The sequence below is a fragment of the Galeopterus variegatus genome, unplaced genomic scaffold (assembly GCF_000696425.1).
Source record: "Galeopterus variegatus unplaced genomic scaffold, G_variegatus-3.0.2 Scaffold4761, whole genome shotgun sequence".
NCBI classification, from domain to species: domain Eukaryota; kingdom Metazoa; phylum Chordata; class Mammalia; order Dermoptera; family Cynocephalidae; genus Galeopterus; species Galeopterus variegatus.
Genome location: NW_007730872.1, coordinates 177,117 through 188,776, shown reverse-complemented (window position 1 = coordinate 188,776; position 11,660 = coordinate 177,117).

The window sequence follows — 11,660 nt, the reverse complement described above, 5'->3', positions numbered from 1 at the left end:
AATTCTTCCTCTGACTTTCTGCAGGCCCTAGAACTGTAATGGACATCGGGGAAGGCAGGGGCGAGAGACCCATCTTCCTCCTCTAGTACCGGAGGCTTAGATGACCACCATGCAAGGAGAAGCACAACCCTCAGCAGAGCCCTGGGAGGTGAGGAGAGAAAGCAACCCAGCGAGCGGGCACATTAGGCGAGTCTTCAGGGAGCAGATGGTGTGCCCTGGGTTTTCAGCGGCAGAGATTGGGAAAGGCATGAGCAAGGGCCTGGAGGCAGGGAGCCTCGAGGTGCGCTCAGGGAGTGGTGAATGGACCAGTCTGACTGCTGGGGCGCAGGATTTGTCTTGGGAGCCAGGGCAGAAAGGCAGGTGTGGGCCAGAGCTGGGAAGGTCTTGGTAAACATGTGAAGGAGTTTGAACCTTGCCATGCACTTACAGAGCAGACACAGGGAACCGGTGAAAGTTCCAGGTACACGTGATAAAGAAGAAAGGTGCTTGCTGCCTATTCTGGCCCTACCTAGTGGGGTCCAGCCACATGCCCCCCTACCCTCTTGGAGACTGCCTTACATTCTATTTAAATAATGTTATTCTGTTTCTGTGGATAAAAGCTCTGAAAGAACCCACAAGAATAAGACAATCCCGCTCTATACAAGCTGTTAGTCTGAGGAGTGTTGCGGTCTAGGGTGTAAAGAAGTACACAGATGTCTGAAATGGCAGGCAGGAGTGGACCCCAGCTGAGGTGCAAACAGGGGCGACAGTGGCTCAAAGGTGAGGAATGCATTCACTGAGAAACAGGCCAAGGCTCTACTCCTAGGGCCTCTCCTTCCTGCACCCCTCCTTGGCTCCTTTCCATGTGGCTGAATCATTCAATTTTTCTATCATTTAAATTATTGTATGTTTGGGTCACTGTGAAGGAAGGGAGGTGGTGAATTATAGATGCTTATTTTATTTAAAAAAATTAATGCTTCTAAGTTTTTTTTCCCCTTTCTTTTATACAGGTAAGCAGAAGACAAATATGGCCCAGGCAATCCTTTTTGGATAAGGATAATGAGATTCATGTACATTGATTAGAACATTCATGTTGAGCAGAAAGAAATAAAATAGGAAGTAGAACCCTCTCTCCTCCAACCCTCCAATTTCTGTCCCGCAACTTAACCACCATCAGCTGTTTCTGGTGATTCCTCTGGGACTGTTTTCCTTGTTCAAGCAGAAAGAAATAAAATAGGAAGTAGAACCCTCTCTCCTCCAACCCTCCAATTTCTGTCCCCCAACTTAACCACCATCAGCTGTTTCTGGTGATTCCTCCGGACTGTTTTCCTTGTTCGCACACCGTCAGACACTTCCCCCTCCACCCTCCCTCTCTACTCCCACACAAATATGTTCTTTTAAAATATGTATATGGAAGGGGCTGTAGGGTACACATTGCTCTGCACCAGGGGCCTCTTTTGCTAACACTGAGGACTTTGAGAGGAGGAGGCGGCTCGCTGGGGTCAGAGCTCTGTGACTTCAGCAGGGAGGAATGGGAGAAGGGTGCAAAGCCAACAGAAGGGGAAAATGGAGCAAGCCTCGGACAATTGCTGCTAGGAAATAAGCCAGACTGTGGTGAGGTAATGCATGTGCTTGTTGCTGTAGTTTGTTAAAGTTACAAGACCCTTGGGACTCAAGGGGGTGGAGGTGGGGGAGGCTGCTCCATGCAGTGAGAGGTGGAGCCAAAGCCCTGGAAAGGAGCCTTGCTTTTGTTTTAGGATTGATTCTCTATCCCGGTCTTGCACAGGTGGAGTGAACATCCGACTTCTATCTCCATTCAGGGTAATCCTGATTTGACATTTCCTCATTAGGTTTGTGGTGAGAGGAGACACACCTTTGATTTGGGGCTCTGTCCTTAATGAGCAACAAAACTTTTGTCAAATTGTTTATACTCTTGGGACCTCAGTTTTCCAGACCTAGGTGATCTCTGAAGCCATTTTCAGGGGTGGCCTCGGACAACGGGAAGATAGCAGGATTCTGAGTCAGAAGGTTTAGGACACTTTCCTTAGCCATCTTGTGCCTGTTTCCTTAGCTATGAAATGGGCTTAATCATGCCCACCTCAGAGAGTGGGTGTGATGATCACAAGAGGAGAAAGTGCTTCGTTAGCTGTGTAGTACCGAGCAAACGCTCATTTGCTAGGAGAGCCGTGGAGGCGAGGACTTGCTGAAGTTCAGCTGCAGGCCCCCCAGCTCACTCCCAGAGCGGAACAACCTGTATAACTAAGACATCATTTTTTTTTCCTTTTAAAATTAACTTTATTGAGGGATAAGTCATATACAATAAATCTCACCCATTCCAAGTGTGTAGTTCAATGGGCTCTGACAAATGCATGTGCCCTTCAACTGTCACCTCAGTCAAGATGCAGAACACTTTCATCACCTGAAAACATTCCCTGGTGCCCCCCTGCGTCAATCGAACCTCCAGCCCCAGGCTTTCTGTCAGTGTGGATAAGTTTAGCCCTTCCCAGAATGTGCAGTCTCTGGAATCTGGCTCTTCCCCATGAGCATGACGCTCCCAGATGCATCTGTGTCGTGGCCTGCATCAGCAGGTTCTCCTTTTTGTTGCTGAGCAATACTCCCTGTACAGAGGTCCTAAGACATGTACCAGCACTACAACAGACCCCCAAATTCTTCTTCTGCTCTGGTCTCCTAGGAGCCGTAGGCCTCTTAGCTGAAGGGCCTTCCCAGAGGGACAACTGTCCTCTCTCTTCTGTGGGCAGAACCCAAGGCATCCAGCCCTGTTCTTATTCTGCAGGCAGAAAGGAAAGCCTGCAGAATCCCTACAGCCTGGGACTTCTCAGGCTCTGGCTTCTTCCTGCAGTCTTCACCTTAATACTAACCTGTTTATATTGCCCCCCTTCCCCCAACTTTTGCTCCCATCTGGCTCCTTTCTCACCTGGGATCAGGTGAAATTACACCCAGCCGAGGTCATGGTCTTGTATATCTATAAGACTCTGGTAAAAATTCAGTTTACATCACCAGAAGGGTAACCAGTAAGCTGCCAGCTGCTGTTAGGCAAGCATTAGTACAAATTAATTTATCAGACTGGTATCAGGTCTCCTAGCAAGGGCTTTCATGGAAGGGACCAAAACAGCTTTGTCTGCTGCTTTGGACCGGCCTGCACTTGTAGGCTGCGAGGTTCAGTGTGTAGGCGGTGGGAAGGGAGGAAACAGCCCTCTCCAGGGCAGCATTCTGGTGGATTCTGTCCATCTTTGATCCTTCCCTTCTCTCCTGTGCACTCACCTATCTGTCCTCTGATCCTGGTTTACCACCAGGCAGCAGGGGCGGAGATAGTAATAGTTACCGTTCATTACAGCACCCACGCGTGCTCCTGGGGCACTTCACATACGTTGTTCATTTACTTCTCTCACCAACCCTTTGAGGATGGTTTATTAGTCCCATTTTATAGGCGGAACAATCTGAGGCACAAGGAGTTTAAATTAATTGTTCTAAGTCATCCAGTTGCAGAATCGGGATTTGAACCCAGTTCTGTCTGACTCCTGGGCTGTGGGGTTTCAAGAAGCAAAGATGTTTGGGAACACCTTCCTTTTGTTGTACAACCTCCACCCCTTACCCAAGGGTAAGAAGTATCCTGACATAAAACATCATGGATGGGGTTTGCCTGTTTTTGACTTTTATAAAATGGAACCATCTGATATGTATTCTTTAGTGTCTGAGTTCTTTCAGTGATCATCATGTCTGTGAGATTTATTCATGTGGTTGGGTGTTGTTTCATTCTCATTTCTGTATGGTATCCCATTGTATAAAGAACACTTCATTTTTAAAAACCTCTTGACCTGTGGTTAAACGCTCTACACCTGAATAGTTATACTGGGTGACTCCCATGGTTTATCTGTGTGTCTCTGAAAGAGGCTTAATCCTCCCAGAAGCTACTTCCATTTTTAAAGGAGACTTTGTATTAATCCAAATGGCTGTCTAATTGATTAAATACATGCAGAGGCGGTCTATGAGCAATGCCCCCCGCCCCTGTGTGTCCCTCCCTTCCTTCTGGTCACTTTGCCAAGAGGAAAACACCCGATATTGTGTGGGGAGCTGAGTCTTCATACCAGAAATAGGATTGTTTTGAGACAGAAGCAGTTTGAAGTTTTCTCTGAGATACTAGAAGCAAAGTTATCTATTAGAAGGTTTTAACATTGTCACTTAATAGTTGTGTGATTTGGGCTAATCTTTTTGAGCCTTAATTTCCTCATCTGCAAAATGGGGCAAGTGGTAATAATGATGTTGGTCGTAGAGATCTGCCTCACAGTGTATGAATCAAGTATAAAGATGATAAAATATGCAGGCAAAAGCTCCTGGTATCACCATGCAACTTAAGGCTACCTCCTTTCTACTTTCGTCTTCTCCTGTACAGGTTTATGTGCAAGTTAGGCTCGAGAGATTCAAGAATAAATGGGTTAAAAGAAGGAGGGGACTGAGTAGCATCTGCCTCTGAACTAAAAGGGATTTTGGGACAAAGCTCAGATCTCAAGAAGAGGCAGGAGGAGATGACTAAAGAAAGAGCTGCAAGAAATCACTCTTGATCCGTTTGCATTAAGATGCATTATGACAATAAATACCACTCATGTTCAGGACATATTGCAATTTTCCCTGCATTTGTTTTTTCAAAATCCTGTATGTATCTCTGCAATATTAAAGTTCTCAAAAGCATTCTGTTTCAGGGGCAAGAAGGTAGTGGAGAAGCTGTAAGCCTACATTGCCTTCCAGCATGGGCCACAGGGAAGCGGAAAATCGAGTTGAAGAATGGATAGTAGCAGCCACAAGTAGGGAGGTGGGCTTGTTTCTGGAGCTGATGGGAGAGAAAAAGGGGGTCAAATGGGAATTCACTTGGGGTTATGTTACATTTGAGTGTGTATTTAAATGCAAGCCTTTACCTCAACACCTTCCTTATCCCCATTCTTAACAGATCTCACACCAAAGTAAAGATAAAACCGATTCACAATCATCCTATTATTTCATTTGATTTCCAGAGTGATGAAATAAAAGCTCAGAGCGGTCAATCACGTGAGGGACTGTGACTCAAAATTCCTTATGATAATATTAGTGTGCATTTCTTATGAGAAATCACGAGTTTCTACCTTCGCTTGTTTGCTTCACTGCCTGAGAAGATATTGTTGCTCACCTGAGAAATTAATACGCTGCTTAACGCTTGGGCAGGTAGAAGGGCGGGAGGGAAAGGAAGAGAACAAGTGTGTCTCAGTGAACTGGGGCATGTCAGAAACTTAATAAGAACAGGTTGAGACAAGCGTTAAACATCAAAATCCCCCGGGAACACAGCGATAGCTTGGTCCTTGTCAAAAAGTTTACTGGCTAGATCTCAGGAGGGGAAGAGAAAGTGGTAAATCAGCCATGTTTTAAAGTCAGTTTTACTTTATCTAACACGAGAGAGGAGAGGGCTGAAATAAACCACCAGCTTTGTCTTCCTAATTAGGGCAATACAGTTTGTTTGAAAAATGTGCAATTTTCTTGCTGGTCTAGGCTAGGAATTCTGGGGAAGAAACTTCTACAGAGGGCTGGGAAGAAGATTAACATAACCCACATTTACTGTTTTAAATTACTGGCCCTATGGCCTGGAGGTAATATTATATTGTTGTCTTATAAAGGAAATATTTGATAAGTATGGGACCTCTTAATTGGGCATAGATTGGATTTCTTTTAAATTTTGCTTTGAAGAAGTTATTTATAAAGAAATTCTAATAGGGCAATTTATAATTCTAACAAGTTCTAGTTAGAAAGTTACTATTATAAATTTATACACACAGTTTAAACATACAGACAACAACCACCTCTGTAAGAAATTAATGTACACATTTCCAAATCTCCCGGTGAGTTTGGAAGGGATCCAGCCATGGCTCATAAAATGTGGGAGCCACCTAGTGAGCAAAGTTGGTAACTGCGCTGCATCAGTATTTTTAAATTCCAGGTATTCTATCTACAGGTAGTTTCTGTTTATAAAATCCTAAAATACCATTTATCAACATGACATAAAAAATGACAGGGATTTTCATGTATTCCCATTATTATAAAGGTGGGTAGGCTTTTAGGCTAGAAAGTAGCTTTCTGAGCTTGACTTAGTCATCCCCGTAATGATAGCCTTCTGACCAGGTGAGCAGGAAAGAGAGGGAGGTGCTTGCAAGAATGTTGTCTTACTTTTGGGCTTTCTGCTTTGGACACACACAAAAAGCAGAAACCAAATCATCTAGGAGGTGCTGGCTGGGAGGAAAGGGCGGTCACTATTTGCAGGGTGTCTGCTGGGTCATGAGCCAGAGAGAGGCCTACGCTCTGATTAAGCCTTTTTATGCTGAAGCTGCTGTGCCATTTGCATAGAGCACCGACTAAGAAAAGCAGCAGAAGTGTTTCCTTTTTCTTCTTCTTTCCTTCCTCTCCTCCCCACCCTCCTCTTCTCCCCTTACCTCCCTCTCTTACCCTTGTCTCTCTCCCTCCTTTTTTCTACCGACTAAGAAAAGCAGCAGAAGTGTTTCCTTTTTCTTCTTCTTTCCTTCCTCTCCTCCCCCCCTCCTCTTCTCCCCTTACCTCCCTCTCTTACCCTTGTCTCTCTCCTTTTTTCTTCCCGAGGGAGGTGCTTGCAAGAATGTTGTCTTACTTTTGGGCTTTCTGCTTTGGACACACACAAAAAGCAGAAACCAAATCATCTAGGAGGTGCTGGCTGGGAGGAAAGGGCGGTCACTATTTGCAGGGTGTCTGCTGGGTCATGAGCCAGAGAGAGGCCTACGCTCTGATTAAGCCTTTTTATGCTGAAGCTGCTGTGCCATTTGCATAGAGCACCGACTAAGAAAAGCAGCAGAAGTGTTTCCTTTTTCTTCTTCTTTCCTTCCTCTCCTCCCCACCCTCCTCTTCTCCCCTTACCTCCCTCTCTTACCCTTGTCTCTCTCCCTCCTTTTTTCTTCCCTCCCTCCCTCCCTTCTTCCATCTTCCCTTCTTCCTTTCCTTTCCTTTCATTTTAAAATAATTCTTGGGAAGTGCTGTATACAATGATACTTCCAAAGGTTCATGGAAAAATAGAATTTGCATATAAAACCAATCTTTCCATGAACTTTTCGAAGACCCCTCATATTAGACCAAAATTAAAACCTGATACCCATTGTGCCGGGTGCTTAGCTTACTTCTAAAGTTTTATTTGTTTGTTTTTGAGAGGCACTAGTGGTTAGCAAAAGGGGTGTTTAGTAGCCTTTGGATTCAATAGAATTCTGGCTTTCTGACTCCTGTGTGTTAAGGTCTTGGACACTTTTCTTGACTTCTCTGAGACTGGGCTTCCTTACATGCAAGTGGGCTCACTTACCTTCTAGGAGCACCTCTGTGGGAGGGGATACACCCATTTGGAAGACAGCTCTGGTAAGCCTTAAGCTAGAGGCAGAAACAAACAGCTGTGGGACACAGGCGGCCAGTATTGACGGGAACAATATGGGAAAAGGTGGGCTTTGTGTTGGGTCTGGCAGTGTGAGTTCAATAGGGTGGTTTTTATTCATTCATTCCACGAAAGTTCACTGAGCCTTTATAATGAGCCAGGCACTGTTCTAAGTGCTGGGGATACACCAGTAAACAGCAAAATAGGAAAACCCCAAATCCTGACCTCATTGAACTCACATTCTAGAGAGAAGAGCCAGACAGTACGTAAATAAATAAATAACAAAATATGTTTTCAGATGGTGAGAAATACTGGGAAAAGAATGAAAGCTGGGTAAGGGGATTACACGAGGAGATTGCTGTTCTGTAGATGTGGTAAATCTTGCATCGAGAATTGGAGGAGGGAGGGAACAAGTCACTCAGATTATTGCGGGAAGAACAGCCCTGGCCCAGGAAACAGCTCCAAAGCCTGGGGCAGGTGTGGGTGGGGAAGTTCACTTAAGAGCAGGGAGGCCAGTGTTTCAGGTCAGAGTGAGCAAGAGAGAGATGGCAAAAGAGACATATAGGACCTTCCAGGCTGTTTCACAGACTTTGGCTTTGACTTTCAGTGAAATGGGGACCATTAGAGGGGATCCGGTCAACGCAGATGCACACTCTGGCTTACCTTTGAAGGGATCACCTTGGCTAGTGTGAGAGAATGGAAGGGGGCAGGGTTGGGGGTGGGCACCAAGGCAGAAGCAGATGCCAGTCAGGAGGCTATTGCTTAGTCAAATGAGAGACGAGAAGGCTTGAAGCAGGGGCTGGTCAGACATAGTTGTGCAGTAAAGGTTGTTTGAGGCCCAGGCAGGCAATAACTGTACAAAATGGGAAAACGGGCTGCAAGGTGGTGTGATGGGCTGGGTGGGGGTGAGGAGAGAGAGCCAGGAGACAAGCCCAGGTCACAGTTAGCCTTGGTGACCAGATTGCAGAATTTGAACTCTCTTTGTATAAGCTGGAGCCAGCAAAGTTTTGAAGATGAGAGCTATGTGCTCAGATGAGTGTTTTGAGCACTGGTGGCTGAACGGAGGAAGAGGTGGCAGAGGCAGAGACTAGGAACAGAGAGACAGTAGTCCAGGGAAGGAGTGACGAGGGCTGAGCCTTGGGTGGAGAGTGGAAGGACGGGTGGGGTGAGTGACATCTCACTTGCAGAACCACAGGTGTGCTGGCTGGTTAGACGTGCAGGTGAGGGAAGTTAACCAACTCCTGGAATCTTATTGACAGAGTTATATTTTTGATTTTATAAAACCATATTCATTCCAGTAGGGTTGCTGGAATAAATTTCTGCCCCCCTGGGAAAATGGTTTAGAGACAATGGTGATGAACTAGGATTTTGTTTGGGTAAGGGGTGGGGGGGACTTTGAGAATCAGGGTTAGTAGCTGAGAATGAGAGGCAGGGAACCAGAAAGGCCTGGAAGAGGGGACTTGAGAAAGACTAGGGAGTCAGTCAAGATATGCCAGATGCCTTTAGGAGCAGAACACTGGTTTAAAATAACCAAGATACTTCAAGGGGACATTTATGAAGATTTACAGTGAGGTGTCTCCCCACAGTGGCTTCTGTAAAATCTGAGTCACTGTGTGGTGCTTTTGCATTGAGAGTCTTGGTTTTCTTGGAAAGACAGGTTGCCACGGATAGCTCCTCATGACTGGGTCGGTCTTTCTGTTTTCCTCTGCTGCTTGTCAGCTGGTGGGAGAACAACATGAATGAAAAATTCAGCCAAGCTCTGACATTTTCTGTCTTTTTCTCTGTTCAGTGTGCTGTTTGTGCTGCTGCTCTTCTAATCCTGGTGCTTTGCTCTGTGCTCCTGCTGTGTGATGTGAGTCGTGCCTGGTATCTCCCAACGGTCCAGCTGGATGGAAAATAAAAGTCACTCTGTAACGGCTGCTTCGCTTTCCAGTTCTCCCCGTCAGTGCCAGCAGCTCCCATGTCCTCCCTGCGGGCCTGGCCTGCTGCCTAAAGGTTGTGTTTGTCGGGAAGGGGCTCTCGAGTTTACCCAGTTCCTGACTTGCCTTTTATTTTCTTGTGAGGTTTTGTTCTGGCTTCCTTTATCAGTCTTCCAGCTTGAAATACATGCCTCACTGTCTTTTTGCAACTCTAAAAACAGAAGAAAACCACAAAAAAGAAGAAACCAGTAGGATAACAGAAAAATGGCATTTACCTTGTCATTATCTTAAGTATTATTACCTTTATCACTAAGTCTTTATGAAGCATCTAATCATAACTGGCCCGTGCAGTTTGCAATGAGCAAACATAATTATTGTACAGAGACTCTTTTGGCCCTTAAGGAGTTGACAGTCTGACATCAAGAACAATGGACACTCATATACAATGGAAGTGACCAAATGTCCTAATTTTATTGGGTACATCCTAACTTCCTTTTGCCTTTGATCCCTCATCCTTTACTAGCTATGAGACCTTAGGCAAGTTTTTTGATCTTTCTTGGCTTTGAGTGGGGATAATAAGATCTTACCTAAAGTCAGGGGCAGGAATACATGAACTCTTAAAGGCCCTTTAGCACCAAGATCTGTAATTCTAAGAACACTATTTTCTTGAAGTTCCCAGAAACAAAGTCACAATTGATCCAGCCTAGTTTCAGAGGAATTCCCTCTCACAGAAGAGTTCAGAGATAAGAAGGAAATACTCACATGGGAAGCATATAAGTCAGAATGCAGGTCTTTCAAATGCACACTGCTGTGCAGGAAAATTGGACTGGGGACTTTGTCAGCACACCTCTCCAGGTGGCCCTGGGACAGAACGTGGATAGCTGTTTTGTAGTTTCTTATATGAGCCAGAACTATGCTGAGCACTTCACATACTCTGCCATCCGATCTTAAGAGAACTCATGTAGTTTGCTCATTTTACAGGCAAGGAAGTTGAAATCCAGGAAGGTCAAGTAACTACCTCAAAGTTATTCAACTAGTAATGGTGAAGGTGACCTTCAAACCCACATGGTCTGACAGCAGAATTCACACTCTCAACCCTGCATCTAACTTTTCCCTATTTGCGTAGACACCAAGAATCTTATTTACGTGAAGACTTTGGTAGTGATGGCTAGGTTCTGCAGACTCTGGGGTTTGGACTGTGTGAAAAGTAAGGGAGCAATAGAGAATGCTGCCTCACAGGATCCCTGGAAGGCAGGGAACTGGTGACCAGGTTTGGAAAGAGCGAAGGGGTGTGAGCTATTGTGGGACACTGGTTCTTGCTAGACACGATGTTTTCTCAGGGGTGTCCAATTCCTGGGATGCCCATCTAAAGTGTGCCTCCGACGGGAAAAAGGTCTGTGCGATCACTTAAAGGGCTGAGCATCTGAGGTTGATGGGAAGAGCACATTGCTAGGAGCTAGGACCACTCTAAGTCTGGGAGCTGCAGAATGCTGGCTGCTGGTGAGGCAAGGTCACCGGCAGGCAGAGCAGCGGCCAGGAAGGACAGCAACAGCGGGGAGCCCAGCAGCTGTGGGAGAAGAGCCCGGAACAGCTGTGTGGGGGCTGGAGGCCTGTGGGAGGACTGGGCTTGGAGACCCACAGACCAAGCTGGCAGGGCGCATGGAGCCTACTGCCATTGTAATGTGTCATTTGTCCCCCAGGTTGTTGAAACCCTGGGAAATAATTGTTACGACAGTGTACGAATTGATCTTTTGTGTGTAAAACATCATCTTTCAAACAAGGCTTTATAAATGTACTGGCCTACTGCTGTAGCTGCCTTAGCAAAAGGTGAGTTCTAGGTTTAAAAGCCACGGGAGCCCCTGAGAGGGAGAGCTTTCTGCTGATGGTGACCCCTGAGATGGCCGCGATGTAGACGCAGGGGATGAGGTGTCTCTTCCTCGGAGGGCATCCAGCCCTCCACCCCTCGGTGATGGCAGGAGACCCAGGGGCTCAGCTGACCCTCCTCTGCACTCCTAGTCCTTCCTGTTATATGGCTGGGGTCTCCTAATGCTCTTTAGCGTCTGGGTCTGAGGAAGTGGGTGGACGCCCAGTTTGGCTCAGTCCTGCCTTGGTGGCTGCAGTAACGGCCTGACTGTCCTGTGTTTAAATCCCCACGGGGGGAGGGTGGAGCGTTAGGCCTCCTTTATGGGTAACGAGGACGATGCGGTGCTGCCTTCTGGATGGAGGGGCACAGCTCTGAGCCGGACTGACCCCTTCCACAGGTGCTGCACTCCGGGGAGGGGGCTGGCTTCACGGAGGGCGCAAGAAGGCAGGAGCCGCGGGGTTGTAGGGCGCCGCGG